The sequence below is a fragment of the Hevea brasiliensis genome, chromosome 8 (assembly GCF_030052815.1).
Source record: "Hevea brasiliensis isolate MT/VB/25A 57/8 chromosome 8, ASM3005281v1, whole genome shotgun sequence".
NCBI lineage: Eukaryota > Viridiplantae > Streptophyta > Magnoliopsida > Malpighiales > Euphorbiaceae > Hevea > Hevea brasiliensis.
Window position 1 is genome coordinate 68,078,936 of NC_079500.1, and position 19,084 is coordinate 68,098,019.

Here is a 19,084-nt window from a genome sequence, read left to right on the forward strand (position 1 = left end):
TTAATTCAACATTCACTTCCACCAAAATTCAACATATCTCAATATCAATATTACACATACACTTCAACATAATCATACTTCAATGTAACTTACACTTGCTGCCCACAATTTAACATTATCATATATCATTAATAACTACATGTTCACACACAAATTCATGCTATTAGGGGCTGCCAAACATGGCAGTTTGCTCAAGGCATCAAAGTTCCATTTCACACCCTTAATTCAAACACTACATGCACATACTTAGATACAAACTTACTACAACTTTCATTTGAATTAATTAACCTTCATTTCCATTCATTAGAAGTAAAAATAACTCAAGCTCAACAAAGGTTCATGGCTACCAAAAATGGACAAGTCCATTTCTTCTTTCATTTCTCTTCACCAAAATACTCACCTCAACCTAAATACACGGTTTACTAAAGCAAGGGAGAGATTTTGGACACTTACCACTTGTGAGCTTCCTTCAAACTTCACCAAATCTTGTTTTTCTTGTTGCCAATATCTTCCCCAAGGTGAGTAGGCAAGCTTTAATAAAGGAACTAAGTAGAAAGGAGGGCTTGATCAATGGTGCTTGGTGATGGAGGGAGTTTGGCCATGGTGGACTTCCATGGAAGTTCAATTCGTCCAAAACTTTAAAGGTTTAAGATGAAGATGATAATGAGTGCAATCTGCTGTCCCAAAGCATATTTTAGTGTCCCAATATTCAAGTTAGTGGAGCACTAAGCTCATTTAATATTTAATTAGTTAAAGTTTCCTTATTTGCTCATTTAGCACCATTCTTTTACTATTTACATATTGTATTCCATTTTAATTTTTTTCATGACATTGCCTAAATGCAATATCATTTATTCTTAATGGACATTGAGGTCAAAAGGAAACACTAGTTGTCAAATGACCAAAATACCCCACTTCGGGTTGTATTCCTGATTTTTCAGTAACACCGATTTTTGTCTATTTCTCGATTTTCTATTTTTCTTTGTACTAATTTACTAATTTTTCTTTGATATTTCTAGTGTCAATTACATTTCAATAAACCTTCATTTATGTCTCAAAATTAAATTCAGAGGGTTCCCCGCGGTCTTAGAGTCGACAACGGCCTTCCCAGTGCGGTCACCCATCGTTGCGGTGTCGGCTCGTTTAACTTAGCTTCATTTTCTCTCTTTCATTTTTGTTTGATTTTTCTTGTATTTTCTTTTTATTCATTTCATCATTATATGTCTGTTCACCATCACCGAAGTATAGTTCCCGACATCCTGACTTGCCTGGACTGTTATTTGACCACTGAAGCAACATAACGTATAGAACACGTGCAATGGGGATGTTACAATAGGCATGACAAAAAGCAAGAATAGATTGAATCTCATTATCAGGAACACATGTTCTAATAATTTGATCTAAACAAAATTTCCATAAATATGGGTCATCCCACACATAATACTTAGCCTCACTTTTCAATTTCTCTTTCTTAGCTCTACTCAAATAAAAAGGCACAACCTTAGTAACCAAATAATTCACCAAATTAGCATACCAAGGGATCATACCTTGCACTTTAAATAATTGCTCATCAGGAAGAAGTTTCTACAAAGGAAGTGGATCTTCTTGTGTTACTAACCTGCTCAAATGATCTGCTACAAGGTTCTCAGCTCTTTTCTTGTCCTTGATTTGAAGATCAAATTCTTGCAGCAGAAGAATCCATATAATCAACATTGGTTTTGCTTCCTTCTTTTCCAAGAGATACTTCAACGCTATATGATCAGAGAAAATAATTATTTTAGAACCAAGCAAATATGACCGAAATTTATCTAAAGCAAAAATTACAGCCAAAAACTCTTTTTCGGTCGTAGAATAATTGTGCTTAGCTGAATTGAGTGTTCTGGATGCATAATAAATCACATGAAAGAGCTTCCCAACACGCTACCCTAAAACTACTCCCACTGCATAATTACTTGCGTCACATATAATTTCAAACGGTATTATCCAATCAGGAGCCTAAATAATAGGGGGTAATGTTAATGCAGATTGCAATTTGTCAAATGCCTCCTTGCACTCTTCACTGAACTCGAAAGGAACATCTTTTTGCAAGAGTCTAGACAAAGGCAATGCTATCTTAGAGAAATCCTTAATGAACTTGAGATAGAAACCTATATGACCAAGAAAAAAGCGTACTTCCTTCACAGTTGTGCGATTGGGTAAGTTCACAATTAGATCAATTTTAGATTTATCCACCTCAATACCCCTATTAGAGACAACATTACCCAAAACAATCCCCTGTTCCACCATAAAATGACACTTCTCATAATTCAAAACAAGATTTTTCTCAATGCATCTCTCAAGAATAGAAGTTAAATGATGTAAATATGCATCAAATGAATCACCATACACAGTAAAATCATCCATGAACACCTTAATGCAAGTATCAATGTAATATGAAAATATGCTCATCATGCATCTCTGTAATGTGGCAGGTGCATTACAAAGCCCAAAGGGCATCCTTCTAAAAGCAAAAGTTCCAAAAGGGTAAGTGAAGGTAGTCTTCTCTTGATCCTCTGGTGCAATCACAATTTCATTATATCCAGAAAAGCCATCAAGAAAGCAGAAATAAGACTTACGTGCTAACTGCTCAAGCATCTGATCAATGAATGGTAGTGGGAAGTGGTCCTTCCTTGTTGTTGAATTCAGCTTGCAGTAGTCTATACACATTTGCCATCCACTCTGAATCCTTATTGGAACAAGTTCATTATCTTGATTTGCTACCACAGTGACTCTTGATTTTTTTGGCACTACTTAAACTGGACTTACCCATTTGCTGTCTGAAATTGGGTAAATAACTCCTGCATCTAGTAGCTTTAAACTCTCCTTCTTCACAACCTCCATCATCTGTGCAACACCCCTATTTACATAGCCTGGTATATTTCACTGTTCCTATGACCATTATCGGTCCAGATAGTTAAGAGAATTAAAACCATATCTAAGACACCTAGTTAAGCCTTGAACACAAATAATTAGTAATTGTCAAATAGTTAAGTGTAAAGAAGAAAAACAAAACAAAAGAAGTTAAATGAGCCGGGAGTCACAGTGATGGGTGACCTTCTCGGGAATGACTGTGAGGTCAGTTTAAACTCAAATTTTAAACAGTAAAATATGACGCTGTGATCCTTAGGACTATTGCGAACATAGTAGAAAAGAGAAAATCATAGAAAAGAATTGTTAAGCAGGTCAAATAATTAGATTAGGGATTTGAAAGAAATATCGAATAACTTGCAAACCGGATTGAACCAGCGAGGGGCAATTTGGTCAAATTACCCCTAGAGCTGACTCCTGACCTAACTATCCAATAAAATCGGAGAAACGAATCTTTGGGGATCAAGAATTAAATTAAAAAATCAAGGAAAAAGAAAGGAAAAAGAAAAGAAAAGAAAATAAGATTAATGACATCACCCCATGACATGAGCATGACCTCATAAATAAATTACCATTTAATTTATTTATTTGACTAAGTCAAAGAAAGGATAAAAATAAAATTTAAAAGTTTATCTTCTCCATTGTTTCCCGTCACTTTCCTCTCTCATATCTTTCTCTCATTTTCTCTTCATTTCCACCATTTTTGGACTTAGAAAGCTTAATTTTCTCCAGTTTCTTCCCATAAATTTCATAAGCTCCAACACAAAATCACACTCTTAGACCTAGATACATCACTTGGGAAAAAAAAAAAAGAAAGGAATCAAAGGTTTGAGAAGAAGAAATTTTGTCCAACAAGGTTAGTAATCTAAACTTGAAAATTTGTAGTTAAATGATTATGTTCTAGTTTAATTAACTTAGAAATTGTGTAAAATCAAACAAAAACAATTGTTGAGGGACAAAACAAAAATTTCATCCAGCTAGGGTTAGGGTTTGATACGAAACTCCCATCACATTTAGTGTTTTAAATGTGTTTTTATGTTTAATTCAGTTGGTTAACTATAGTTATCTATTAGGCTTATGTTTAGAGAGTTGTTGAAATAATTGTGTTAAATAGAGAAATTCGACTCTTGTTGTATTTTTTAGGGTTTTGGTGAAGTTCCAGAGCATAGAAGTGTGCAAGGAAGCTTAAAAAGGTCGAAGGATTGAGAAGTATTATTGATACAAAGTACGCAGATCATGTAAGCAAAACCAGAGACCGGTGTAACATTCTGCCAGAAGGAATCCAGAGAATCAAGGAAGAAACGAAGTACACGGGCCGTGTAATTTGACCTGTGTAAATCCTGGAGACCCGTGTAACTTTCTGTACCAATGCGAGACAGACCCACCCAGCTCCAGTAAGTTACACGGTCCTGGGCCGTATAGTGATACATGGGCCGTGTATCCGTCGACAGTCAGATTTCTCATTTTGCTCCAGTTGCAGTTTTTGACAGAGGCTCTAAAAACTTAACCCGAGACCATTTATTATAAATAAAAGAGATAGCAGCTGACTCAGACATCATTCAGACGCCTCCAAAATCATTCAGCAGCCTCTTCATTCGTCTTTGAGAATTCTTCTTTATTTTTCCTTTATTTTTCTATAAGCCATGAGTGGCTAAGTTTTTAATTTAGTTCAAGGGATTCAAGTTCTTATGTGTCATTTGTGAGATCAGGTTCTTAATTTAATTTATGTCTTTTTGAATATCTATTGTTTTCTAATTTAATTATTTTTTATCTATTGAATGATTTGCTAAAAAGGCCTATTAGTTGATTGTTTGATGAGATCAATTGCTAGTTCATCTTCATAATCCGTAATTGTTGTGTAAGATTGAACATGAGTAGCAATTAGGTTTTATTGATTATAATCCCAGTTTTCGATAATAACCTAAGGAAACAATAGGGTGGATTAAATGATTTATGCTTCATAAATTATTGTTCAGCTTAACTACTTCTTTTTCTTAAAGCAGTTATTAATTTGATGAGGATTGCTTAATACCAACTCAGTTAATAATTAGAGCCAATAAGAGTGTTGGGCTCGAATTGATGGGTATAGGGAAGTCAGGGGTTTACCTCGTTGTTTGGTAAATCTACGTTAAGTATTTAATAAGATATAATTGTATTTCTTTTGTCTATAATCAAATCAATGCATTGGAATGCGAATTACCTTGGACTGATGTTTGTTTAAATTGATATTTTCCTATTTAGTTCTTTAATTTCTGATTTCTTTGGATTGCGAATTAACCCTCCCTGTAACACCCCTATATTCAGTAGGGCATTCTACTATTCCGGTGACTAGTGTTTGTCCGGATAGCTAAGATGCTCGGAACTACACTTAAATGTTAGTGAGAAGACATAAAATAGTGAAATACAATAGAGAAAAATACAAAAAAAAAATAAAGGAAAAATAAGAGCAATGAAATGTGACTAAGTTAAACGAGCTAAAAACCGTAGCGATGGGTGACCGCACTGGAAAGCTGCGATGTGGATGTTGACTAGCCCTGGACTACGGGGAATCCTGAAAAATATTTTTAATACTTAAATAAACATCTATTGAAGTGTAATTGACGTTGAAAATATTAAAGAAAAATTACTAAGTCCGTAAAAATAAAAACAAAAATTTAAGAAAATTGGCGAGACAAGGATTAAATCGATGTCACCAAAAAATCGGAAATACAACCCGAAAAGGGGCATTTTGGTCAATGGACACCTAGAGTTGACTTTTGACCTAAATGTCCATGAAAAATTAGTAGTGTTAAATTTTGAAAATACCATGAAAATAAGAAATATTACACATAATGTAAATTAAAGGAAAATAAGGACATAGTGCAATTAGGGAAAACTTGGATTATTATAATGTTAATGTTAATTAGTGGAGCACTAAGTGGACAATTAGTGGACTATAAAAGCTCACTTGAGGACAAAGTGGACAGCCATTTGATCACTTTCATCTTCTCCATTCTTCTTGCCGAATTGAAAAGCTCCCAAGCTTCATCCATGGCCACCCCACATGCATCACTTCCAACCTCTTCATCCTCTCCATGAAATCAAAGGCTTCTTTCATTAAACTTAGTCTAGACATCATGGGCAGTATATTGGGAGCAAGAAAGAAAGGTTTTGATGAGTTTTTAATAAGCTTCAAAATAGGTAAGTGCTTGTTTTCCATTTTTGCTTTATTAAAGTTTGTGTGGGTGTTGTGGTGAGTTGATTTATGAAGAAACTTTGAGGTTTTAATGAGTTATTGGAAGGTACTGTTTTTGGCAGTCATGGAATATCAAGGTTAATGAATTATTTCTTCATGTAAATGGTGATTGAGGTGTTGATTTAAGTGCTTATATGTATAAGAGTGATTTACCATTTATATAGTTTGAATTGTAAGTTTGAAAAGTTAAAATAGAAACTTGATGTAATTGTGTTACTTGGGTAGCCTTATGGTGAAGATTGGAAGTGTTTAAATTCATGAAAAGTTTGTTAAATTATGGTACTAAAAGTGGCAGCACATGTATATGATATAGTAGTGAAAATATATGTAATTTGATGATGGAAGTTATATGTATTAGTTAGGAGTATTATGTGGATATATTGTTATAAATGGACTTTTTAAATTAGGATTTATATTTGGTGTATTTAAGGTCATTATATTCTACCCAAAGTGACTATAATATGAGGTGATAAATGGTTGTGGTATGATACAAATGCAGAATTTGGTTTGGGAATGAAGTTATAACTAGTTAAATGTGTGATTGGTTTGGTGCTTTAAAAATGTGTTAAGGGCAGTATGTGTTTTAGGCTATAAATGGAATTGTGTGACTCCAATTGGTATGAGGCCAATTGGAGGTGAAACTAAGCACAAAAAGTGCCAACTTTCATGTTGGAAGCCTACCTAAATTCTGTCCAGAAAGTGACATGAAGATTGACCAAACTCGGATTGGTGACTTTGCAAACCTGAAAATTGACCATTTGAACAGTAGTTTGTATATTGGCCATAACTCACTCAAAACAGGTCAAATGACCTGAAATTTATACCATGGAAAGCTTAGACACAGAGATACAACTCTTATAAAGACACCAAAGCCTAGAAATGACCAAAACTGAGTCAAAATGCTTGCACAAGTTGGGTTACAAAAACTGGCCGAATTGACTTTGACCTAAAAATGATCTAAACTTTGCAATATAAGTGCAACCTGACCAGCATAAGTAAAATGACCATAACTTGGTCAATAGAAGTCCAAATGACATGAAATCAATCCTAAAATTTCAATAAGACATTGATCTACAATATTGGTAATTTGACCAAAACCTAAAAATCAAGGGAACTAGGTCAATTAACTTGATTAATTTGGCACACTAAATCTGGAATTAGCACATTTGACTATAAAATCCAAAAAATTCAAATAAGCATATCTCTCACCACAAGTGTCAAATATAAATGAGCCATACCAATCTGGAAAGCTAAGAAAGAGACCTAAAACATTGTTTTAGACAACTTCCTCAAATTATAAATGTATAAGGTCAAAATTGAAGGTCAAAGCCATTGACCTAATTGAGGACTATGCCAATATAGGACCTTTGAGTCCAAGTTAACAGTTTGTCTATAAAGAATTCTATAAGACTTGAAAGATGGTAAGTAAAATTTTTGGTTATCTCTAAGACATAGGATAACAATACTTATGAAGAATGCTAGACCTCAATGTGATTACAAACAGTCCAAATAAATTAGTAAAATCAGAACCGAAAATGCCTAGAAAGGAAACTAAAACTTATAATCGACCTAGTTATGGTTAATTGACCATAACTTGAGCTGTACAACTCCAAATGGAGTGATTCAAAAAAGAAATTAAAGAAGACACAATGAGAAATAATTTAATATACAGAAATCTATTAAATTTACACTGTAGCTTGATCCAATAGACCGTAAACATTGGCCATGAAATTTGGAAAATGGCAATAAAATGCAATAAGCTTTAAAATGAAATTTTTAACATATACCAACACTTAGAGACTATAAAATGTGACAAATTGGGAACATTAAAATTAATTCACCTAGTGTGTATTAATGGTCAATATTATAGGTTGGCTAATGAAATGAATTGAAGCGAATAGCACAAAGAAAATTTAGATATTGGATCTTATTGTTAGAACCAAGTTAACTGAGTACAAAAACACTTTAAATTGTGTGTTTCAGTTGAAATGGATATTGAGAAGCATAAGGAACATTGAGTCAAGGACTAGAGGCGACTCAAATTAAGTATGTGCACAATACTTTTTATATTCACTACTTTTACTAAAAAAATTATTTGGAGAAATGAGTTATGAATAGTTTTTTATTGTTTTGGCTTTAGGAATATTATTTGGAAATTAGTATGTTGCCTACTTTGCAAATGGAAATTTTAAGATAAAATGTGATTTGTGGTTTGTATGAAATATTGTGATTTGGAATTGTTTTGATTCACACTTTGCATGGCAATATTACTATGTTCCTCCTCCATTTATGGGGTGAGTATGACTATATTCCTCCCTCTTTGACTTGCTAGTCTGAGGTGAATATGGATGAGTATTCATTAGCTAGCTAGCCACCTCTCTCACTGATTTCGATTAATGGGGTGAGTATGTCTTGCCGTGGTGTACAACACGGCATATTCAGAAAAATTTGTGTCATGACCTAAGTTGTGTTATTGATTGGCAACATTGTGTTTACTAAATTCTTTGACCAAATTTGTGTTATATGAGCTTTGAAAATTGTGACATGAAATTGTGAATCATTTAAATTGTGAATTGTCAATAAATGTTTTATATACTGCATTTTAAACTTTTATTGTGTACCACTGAGTAAATTTTACTCAGCGATAGCTTTTTCATTGCTGTCGCAGGTAGACAGACAGATAAAGCAGTAGAGTAGGCTGCTTGTAACTTCGCTTTGGAATTTTGCCGGGTATATTGAGTATATCACTTCCTTGTAAATATTATTGTAATGTATGTGAACTGTATATATATATTGTACTTGGTCTTGAGTAGTTGTAAAATAAAGTTGTAAATTATTTTGGCCTATAAAAATGTTGTACTATAATTTTCTTATCTCAGCTTTGAAATACTTAGTCATTTTGCATTCTATTTTTTAAACTACTGAAAGTGATGTTGAATTGAGTTTGACTTGTGTTTCAGAAAATTGATTTGTGTTGAGCCATATTGGAGTTTGGGACTGAAACAAATATATTGGAAGTGTTTTCTACAGGTTTTTGAAGAACTGTTTTGCTTAAAATACAAACAACACTCTGCCGAAATTTTTATAAAATTTGTGGCTATTTCAGACCTAATGTGTGATTTAACTTCGATAAAAAATTTTTAACACCAGCCAAAAGTGCTCACCACTTTAAAAAGAAGTAAGAAATTATTTAAAATCCTTTGTACTGCATTTAATGGGTTACCAGTAGGCGAAGTATGGTATTTCATTAGGTGTACTACGGGGTCATGTTACATCTTACGGAGGCATAGGTGTTAGTAGTATGCCCTAGAGCATATCATTTAGTATGTATCTTATACATGTTTTTATTAATAAAAGGCATTTCCACTTTTCCATTTACATAAGATATTTATGTGCAATAGAAAAGGTCCATTGGTATTTTGTTAGAAATTCTATTCTTAAGTTGTTAAGAATATGGGTGACAGTATTTCTAGTACAAAGTATCATAAATAGGTTCACAATCTAGGATACTTTATAATAAGGACATGACTTATCCAGAAAGATTGTATTCATATTTGTTTCCAAGTTATTTATATGAGATATAAATAAGATGGAATGGTGAGTCTCATGCTATATGACAAACATGATAAGCACTTATAAATGATAAGTAGGCCGAACCAGTGACACTTATGACAAGCACATGGTGTTTACTCTTGTCAATGTTTTGTCATAAATCATATCAGTGCATATAATCTTTAGACCTGAGATAGCACATTTATTTTGTATATAGGTAGTTTGAGTTTGATACTGCTTTCATACTTGTACTGTGTATGGGTATATGGGCATGTGTTGCCTCCTACTAGTTATATATAGAGGTAGGTGTTGATCAAGATGGAATCTGTTCCTCTAAGTAAATAGAGATAAAATCCTATGTTAATTTAATTGTTCTTTATTTTTCAAGTTCCTGGCCAGGATAGATAGATTTAATCAGAAAAGAGTTTCTGATGAGAAAATCTTTTTAATCAAGAACTGGAATTAAAAGAGAACATAATATTCATAGCAAATGGAGTTTGACATAAACCATGACTCCAGCTTGAGTTGGGATTTTATAACAGAGAGATTCTAGTGCATGGTAACATATGATTATAGGTTCATTTAAGGTAAACCTTATTACTAATTGGATGGCCATGGCATGCTATGCTAAGTGTTAACCATGGTCTATGAAGTGCATAAAATGATTTAGAGAAATCATTTATGGTAAGAAAGAGTTTTGATGATATTAAGAGTTGATATCATGTCTCATTGCCAATTAGTGATGAGCCTAGTAAGTCACATACATACACAAGTTATCACCTGATTAAATATGATTTAATTAATTAATTAAAGAGTTTAATTGTTTAATTAAATAGGTTTGTTTTGCAATTAGATTGCAAGTCCCTAGCATGATTTGAAATCAAATCTAGATTATTGGATGTATAGTATAAGTTAAATTTTATATTTAATGTATTTAAATATAAATTTAATTAATGAGAAATTAATTAATAAAGATTAATTAATTGATTTATATTTGATATAAATTGATTAGAAGAAGAGAAATAATTATTTTGGATTGAGAACTCAAAATTAAGACATAGGGGCATTTTGGTCATTTCGTATGGTGACATGTGGCACCATGAGATAGTGACACATGGCATTACACATAAGCTTGCCAAATGTCTTTTAATCATGTAAGATGATTAAAATCAAGATTAAATATAGGTTCGACACTTGGCACAATGTGATTGGGTTAATTAAACCTATAACCAATCAAAGGGTGAAATGTGGCAAGGGTTTAGTGTGTTGACCAAGCTATTTAAGTGTTGTTATGAAAAAAAATAATACAACCAGTTGCTGCTCTCATTTGTGCCGCCACCTTGAGGCTCTCCATCTCTTCTTCTTCATCTCTCATCAATTCAAAGAGATTAGCCATCAATCTCTTGAATTAAAAATACTAGAAATCGTTTCTAGTGTCCTATTTACATCTTTAATCTCTTAAAAGGCAGAACTTGATTTTCTAAACAATAGAAAAAGCTTTAGAAGCTGTTCAAGGGCTGCCATAGGTGTTCTTGGTGTGGACAAGCTAGAGGGACAACATCTGTTGTCCTGAAGATGAATCTCAAAGGTGCAAATACATTGCAGTTCATCAAGAGGTTAGTGTGTTTATTCTTGATTTAATCTAGGGTTCTAAAATTAATCTGATTAATTTTAAAATCTTAAATGGCAAATACATATCCAAAAACATATTAAAAGAGTTTTAATATGTTGTTTATCATTGAAATCAAATAGATAAAAATAAATCTCGCATGATGCATGTGACCCTAGGTGAAAATTTTTGAATTCAATGGTATAAACTTGTGTTTTTCAAACTTCTGCTCCTTTAATTGGTATTAGAGCCACTATATTTGCCATTTAGATTGTTGATTATATGATTTAATTGTGTGTTTTGATCATCAGATGATTTATCCATTGCTGGTTGCAATGGATGTGTGGCGGCATGCTTGAAGAACACCACCAATGGTGCGCATGCTTTGGCTTCATGGGTGGTGCAAAGGTTTGGCTTTTAATTTGCAATTGTTGTATAATCTAAAAGCTCATCCTATGTCTAATTAAATTGTTTAATTAGAATTTTAATCACACAATTAAATTTTGATTCAAATCTGAATTTTAAAAAGTGCTTGAATGTGATTCAAATCTGAATTTTTAAAGTTGTTTGAATCATAATTAAATCTGATTTTTTAAAGTTGTTTGAATAATATTCAGATTTGAATTTTTAAAAATTGTTTGAATTTGATTCAAATCTGATTTTTTAAAAATTATTTGAATTTGATTCAAATCTGATTTTTTAAAAATTATTTGAATGTAATTCAAATCTGAATTTTTAAGGTTGTTTGAATGTGGTTCAAATATGAATTTTTAAATTTGTTTGAATGAGATTCAAATCTGAATTTTTAAATTTATTTGAATCATATTCAAATCTAGATTTTTAAGTTGAATATAAGATATTCAATTTAATTTAAGTATGTATGTTTTATTTAATTGTTAAATAGTGATATGCATGATGGATGATCATGGACTATAAAAGACCAATGTGATTGGATTTATTTCTTTTATGTTTCTTTGGGATTGTAAATTAATTAATTTATTTTAATTTATTTTGGGCATGTTATTATTAAGGTTGTAATAATTTTTGGGTTGTAATTTCATTAATTTACTTCTTGTAAATTCTTCTTGGTTTGCCAAGGATTACTATGTAATATTGGATTGCAAGAAGTTCAAGGAGGTCAAGAGCATTGGTGGGACCAGTAGGAGGAATTCAAGATCAAGTATTGATTATGTACTCCTTCAGCAACTCTTGTAAAATGAATGAATGAAATGCACCTACGAATGCCCTGATTCAATTCTTGGTGGCTCATAATTGAATCCCTTAGAAAGTCCATGATCATACCATATTTACTACTTATCCATGAATGCATGAGATGTATGGGAATGTATGCAATTATATGATATATGCATGCTAAATGGATAATATGAAAAGTGAGACCTTTATAGTAATTAGGATGACCATAAAATCTTCCAAACAAATGATTAAGTTGGAAATGCTATAATTAAAGTAATTATAACATGGGCCCTCCATTGGGGCAATTATTTTAAGAAATTTTAAATAGTTGCATAAGATACAATTAATTTAAGAGATTTTCTTAAGAATAATTGTTAAGCATGAGATGTTGTAAATATGTAAATAGTTTGGTGGCCAATATTGGATGTACCTGAGGATATTAAAATTATTTGCATAATTACTGGCTCAATGGGATCAACTTAACTAATGCAAGATAAGTCAATAATGGATGTACCTGAGATTTTGAGCATTAGAGGCTAGGTAAAGGATTGAACCTCGCATGAGATGTGATGGGCAAGGAGTTGCTCACTTATAGTTTATTGTAATTCCAATAACGGATGTACCTAAGGATGATCAATAGAATTATAAGAATTCAATCACCCACTAGAAATCCATCCAACTAGGATTTCTGTTTTCTACTTTGGAAGTGTAGGATTCGCTAAGTTAGTGGGAGGACCAATTTGATTAAAAGACCATAATCATTTTGGTTAATTACTTGATACATTTACTAATTAATTTGGTTATTTACTGCAGTTAATTTTCTAATAATAATGAGCACAGAACAACCACCACCATCCAATATCCTTGCAAGCATACTTGACCGCAATAGGTTGACAGGACCTAATCTCTCTGATTGGCTAAGAAATTTGAAACTTGTCCTGAACCTTGAACATATAGGATATGTTCTAGATTCAAATGTTCCTGGTCCCTTACCTCCAGAGGCCACTCAAGAGGAATATGAAACTTTGGACAAGTGGAAGGAGCATGATATGAGAGCTAGGTGTTACATGCTTGCTTCCATAAGTAATGAGTTACAGAAGCAGCATGAGAACATGCAGAGTGCGAGTGAGATCCTCCTTCACCTACAAGAGTTGTATGGTGAGCACAGTAGGAATGCTAGGTATGAGATATCTAGGCAGCTGTTCCGCATGAGGATATCTGAGGGACAAAATGTTGGGGATCATGTCCACAAGATGATTCGGCTGATTGAGCAGTTGAAACATCTTGACTTCAGCATGGATTTCCAATTACAGACGGATTTGATCCTTCAGTCCCTTCCTGAGTCTTTTGGGAATTTTGTGACAAATTTCCATATGACTAAACAAGAATGCACCTTAGCTAATTTACTCAACATGCTGGTTATTGCCCAAAAGAATATGCCAGGCAATAAAGGAAAAGAGGTAGCTTTGATTGCATCTTCTTCTATTGGAAAGTCCAATAAGAAGAAGGGCAATAAGAAAAAGAAACCTCAGATTCTTGGTCCTTCTAAGAAAATAGCTAAACAGAAAGGGAAGACTAAAGCTGATGGAGACAATGGAAAGTGTTTCCACTGCCAGAAGGATGGGCATTGGAAAAGGAACTGCCTAGAGTATAGCAATCTAAAAAAATGCAATGCCATGGTGAAAACAAACTCAAGTTCAAAATATATTTGGCACTTAAGGTTATGTCATATTGCAGAAGATAGGATTGCAAAATTGGAGAAAAATGGGGATTCTATGCTCATTGGACTCTAAGCCTACTCCAACTTGTGAATCTTGCCTTCATGGCAAAATGACTATATCACCCTTTGTTGGACAAGGGCTAAGGGCTAAGGGCTAAAAATATTTTGGAACTAATACATAGTGATGTAAGTGGTCCATTTAAAGAAATGGCTAGAGGCAGTTTTCATTACTTTATTACCTTTACTGATGATAAATCAAGGTTCGGGTATTTGTATTTGATGAAATACAAACATGAATCCTTTGAAAAGTTCTAAGAATTTAAATCTGAAGTAGAAAATCAAACAGGAAAGAGTATTAAAGCTCTTCGATCAGATCGTGGAGGTGAATATTTGAGTACTGAATTTGATGAATACTTGAGAAAGCATGGCATTGTTTCCCAGCTGACTCCTCCAGGAACGCCACAGCTGAATGGTGTATCTGAAAGGAGAAATCGTACCCTATTGGATATGGTACGTAGTATGATGAGCTATATTGATATGCCAATCTCCTTTCGGCGATTTGCATTAGAATCAGCTTTGTATATTCTAAATAGGATTCCATCAAAATCAGTTTCTTCCACACCTTATGAGATATGGCATGGAAGAAAACCAAGTCTTAAGCATGTTAAGATTTGGGGTTATCCAGCTTATATCAAAAAGCTGAACACTGATAAATTGGAAACCAGATCAGAAAATGGTCGATTTGTTGGATATCCAAAAGATAGTTTTGGATATTATTTTTATTTGCCTACATCACAAAAGGTTGTGGCGAGTAGAGATGCCACATTTCTTGAACAACAGTTTATTCAAGAAGGAGGCAAAGGAAGGCAAATAGAGTTGGAACTAGAGAATTCTGACCATCCAATAGATCAGATGGATATAGATCCATCTAGTCAACCTACACCTGTTGATGAAACATCTACAGCTGTTCCTCGTAGAACAACCAGGGTATCTCACTCACTAGAGATATGGTTTCCTTCATGAAGAAGAACAAGAGTTGTTTACTCATGAAGAAGTAGATCATGGAGATGATCCACTTACCTATGAAGAAGCTATATCAGATATAGACTCTTCAAAATGGATTGATGCTTTGAAATCTGAAATTGATTCCATGTATAAAAATCAAGTTTGGGATCTTGTTGACCCACCTGAAGGTATTGTACCTATAGGGAACATATGAGTTTTCAAGAAGAAAATTGATTCTGATGGAAAGGTAGAGACCTATAAGGCAAGGCTAGTAGCGAAAGGGTTTCGCCAAAGGCAAGGAATCGACTATGAGGAGACTTTCTCGCCTATTGCTATGCTTAAATCAATTAGGATTCTATTAGCAATAGTTGCATACTATGATTATGAGAATTGGCAGATGGATGTCAAAACAGCTTTTCTCAATGGATACATTGAAGAAAACATTTTCATGGAACAACCTAAGGGTTTTGAATCTTAAGATGGTTCCAAGGTATGCAAGCTAAAGCGATCCATTTATGAGTTGAAGCAAGCTTCGAGGAGTTGGAACATCCATTTTGATGAAGCCATTAAATCCTTTGGTTTTATCAAAAATGAGGATGAGCCATGTGTATATAAGAAGGTTAGTGACAGTGCTATCACTTTCCTTATCTTATACGTGGATGACTTACTGTTGATGGGTAATAACATAGGTATGTTGACAACTGTAAAGGTATGGTTGTCAAATACATTCTCCATGAAAGACTTAGGGGAGGCAACCTATATTCTTGGGATTGACATCTATAGAGATAGAGCGAAAAGAATAATTGGTTTATCCCAAAGTCTATACTTGGAAAAGGTGTTAAAGAGGTTTAACATGCTTGATTCCAAGAGAGGATTGTTACCAGTGAGAGATGGTATCCATCTTTCTAAAGAGATGTCTCCAAAGACACTTGAAGAAAGAGATAAGATGGCTAGGATTCCATATGCTTCGGCTATTGGAAGTTTAATTTATGCAATGTTGTGTACTAGGCCGGATATCACATATGCTGTTAGTTTGACTAGCAGGTATCAATCCAATCCAGGTTTGGAACACTGGATAACTGTCAATAATATCCTTAAGTACTTGAGAAGAACTAAGGATTTATTCTTGATCTATGGAGTTGGAGACTTACAATTGGATGGTTATACTGATTCTGATTTCCAATCAGATATCGATGATAGAAAGTCTACCTCTGGATATGTGTTCATTTGTAATGGAGGTGCAGTCAGTTGGAAGAGTTCCAAACAGAGCATGACTGCAGATTCCACTACCGAGGCTGAGTATATTGCTGCATCAGATGTTACAAAGGAAGCTGTTTGGATAAAGAAGTTCATGACAAAACTTACAGTAGTTCCTTCCATTGAGTCAGCAGTTCCACTACATTGTGACAACAATGGAGCAGTCGTATAGGCTAAGGAACTAAGGTCTCACCAGAAATCCAAACATATAGAAAGGCGCTACCACATTATCAGAGAAATAGTTGGACGAGGCGATATAGCCATGCAGAAAATAGCATCAGCTGAAAATCCAGCTAATCCATTCACTAAGCCTATGTCACAGACTCAGCTAGACCGACATCTTGATAAGATGGGTCTAAGATATTGTAATGAATGGCTCTAGTGCTAGTGGGAGATTGTTAGTAGTATACCCTAGAGCATATCATTTAGTATGTATCTTGTACATGTTTTTATCAATAAAAGGCATTTCGACTTTTCCGTTTACATAAGATATTTATGTGTAATAGAGATGGTCCATTGATATTTTGTTAGAAATTATATTCTTAAGTTGTTAAGAATATAAGTGACAGTATTTCTAGTATAAAGTATCATAAATAAGTTCACAATCGAGGATACTTCATAAAAAGGACATGACTTATCCAGAAAGATTGTATTCATATTTGTTTCCAAGTTATTTATATGAGACATAAATAAGATGGAATGGTGAGTCTCATACCATATGACAAACATGATAGGCACTTATAAATGATAAGTAGGCCGAACCAGTGACACTTATAACAAGCACATGGAGTTTACTCTTGCCAATGTTTTGTCATAAATCATATCAGTGCATATAATCTTTAGACCTGAGATAGCACAGTTATCTTGTATATAGGTAGTTTGAGTTTGATACTGCTTTCATACTTGTACTGTGTATGGGTATATGGGCATGTGTTGGCTCCTACTAGTCATAGGTAGGTGTTGATCAAGATGGAATCTGTTCCTCTAATTAAATAGAGATAAAATCCTATGTTCATTTAATTATTCTTTATGTTTCAAGTTCCTGGCCAGGACAGATAGATTTAATCAGAAAAGAGTTTCTGATGAGAAAATCTTTTTAATCAAGAATTGGAATTAAAAGAGAACATAATATTCATAGCAAATGGAGTTTGACATAAACCATGACTCCAGCTTGAGTTGGGATTTTATAACACAGAGATTCTAGTGCATGGTAAAATATAATTATAGGTTCATTTTAGGTAAACCTTATTACTAATTGGGTGGCCATGTTATGCTATGCTAGGTGTTAACCATGGTCTATGAAGTGCATAAAATGATTTAGAGAAATCATTTATGGTAAGAAAGAGTTCTGATGATATTAAGAGTTGATATCATGTCTCATTGCCAATTAGTGATGAGCCTAGTAAGTCACATACATACACAAGTTATCACCTGATTAAATATGATTTAATTAATTAATTAAAGAGTTTAATTGATTAATTAAATAGGTTTGGTTTGCAATTAGATTGCAAAGTCCCTAGCATGACTTGAAACCAAATCTAGATTATTGGATGTATAGTATAAGTTAAATTTTATATTTAAAGTGTTTAAATATAAATTTAATTAATGAGAAATTAATTAATAAAGATTAATTAATTGATTTATATTTGATATAAATTGATTAGAATAAGAGAAATAATTATTTTGGGTTGAGAACTCAAAATTAAGACACAAGGGCATTTTCGTCATTTCGCAGGGTGACATGTGGCACCATGATATGGTGACACATGGCATTACACATAAGCTTGCCAAATGTCTTTTAATCATGTAAGATGATTAAAATCAAGATTAAATATAGGTTTGACACTTGGCACAATGTGATTGGGTCAATTAAACCTATAACCAATCAAATGGTGAAATGTGGGAAGGGCTTAGTGTATTGACCTAGCTATTTAATGTGTCTAGTTTCATGTCCAATTGGCCTTGCACCAATTGAACCTCTACAATTCAAGTTATTGTTGCCCAAACCTGCTGGACTCATGTCTAATCCTGCAGGTCACTAAGAGCAGCCACACCAAGCTCCAATTTCACAACATAATGCACTTCATTTTTTATTCAAACAATACCAAATGGTTACTAATTGACCATTAAAACCTATTTTCATTATCACATGTTTAAAGTCTCATTTTTCACCCCAAACCCTAACTCAAATATCAGAAACCATGCATTGTCATGGCTTTTCATTAATCCATTCAATTCATGCATATTGAGGGCAGCCAAACTATCATTTTAACTCCATAAAACTCATCATAATCATACCCTAACCAAGGCTGCCGAAATTTATGGGATGGCATATACATAGTATTTAACAAATTTTTTTTGTAATTTGTACTCATACATAGTCCTTAACATGGATTTAAGGTGAAAATTAAGGTTAGGTCACTAACCTCTATGGAGTGAAGTTTCCCCACTTGCTAGGATTCTTGTTTTCCTTTTATTTTTGCTCCCAAAAGAATCACCAAGATGCAGGAACACTTTTTTGTGTTGCTAGGTTAGGGTTTTGTGGTGTAGAAGCTAATGAAATCAAGCTTGAAAAAGCTTGCTAATGGTGGTTATGGTGGATAGG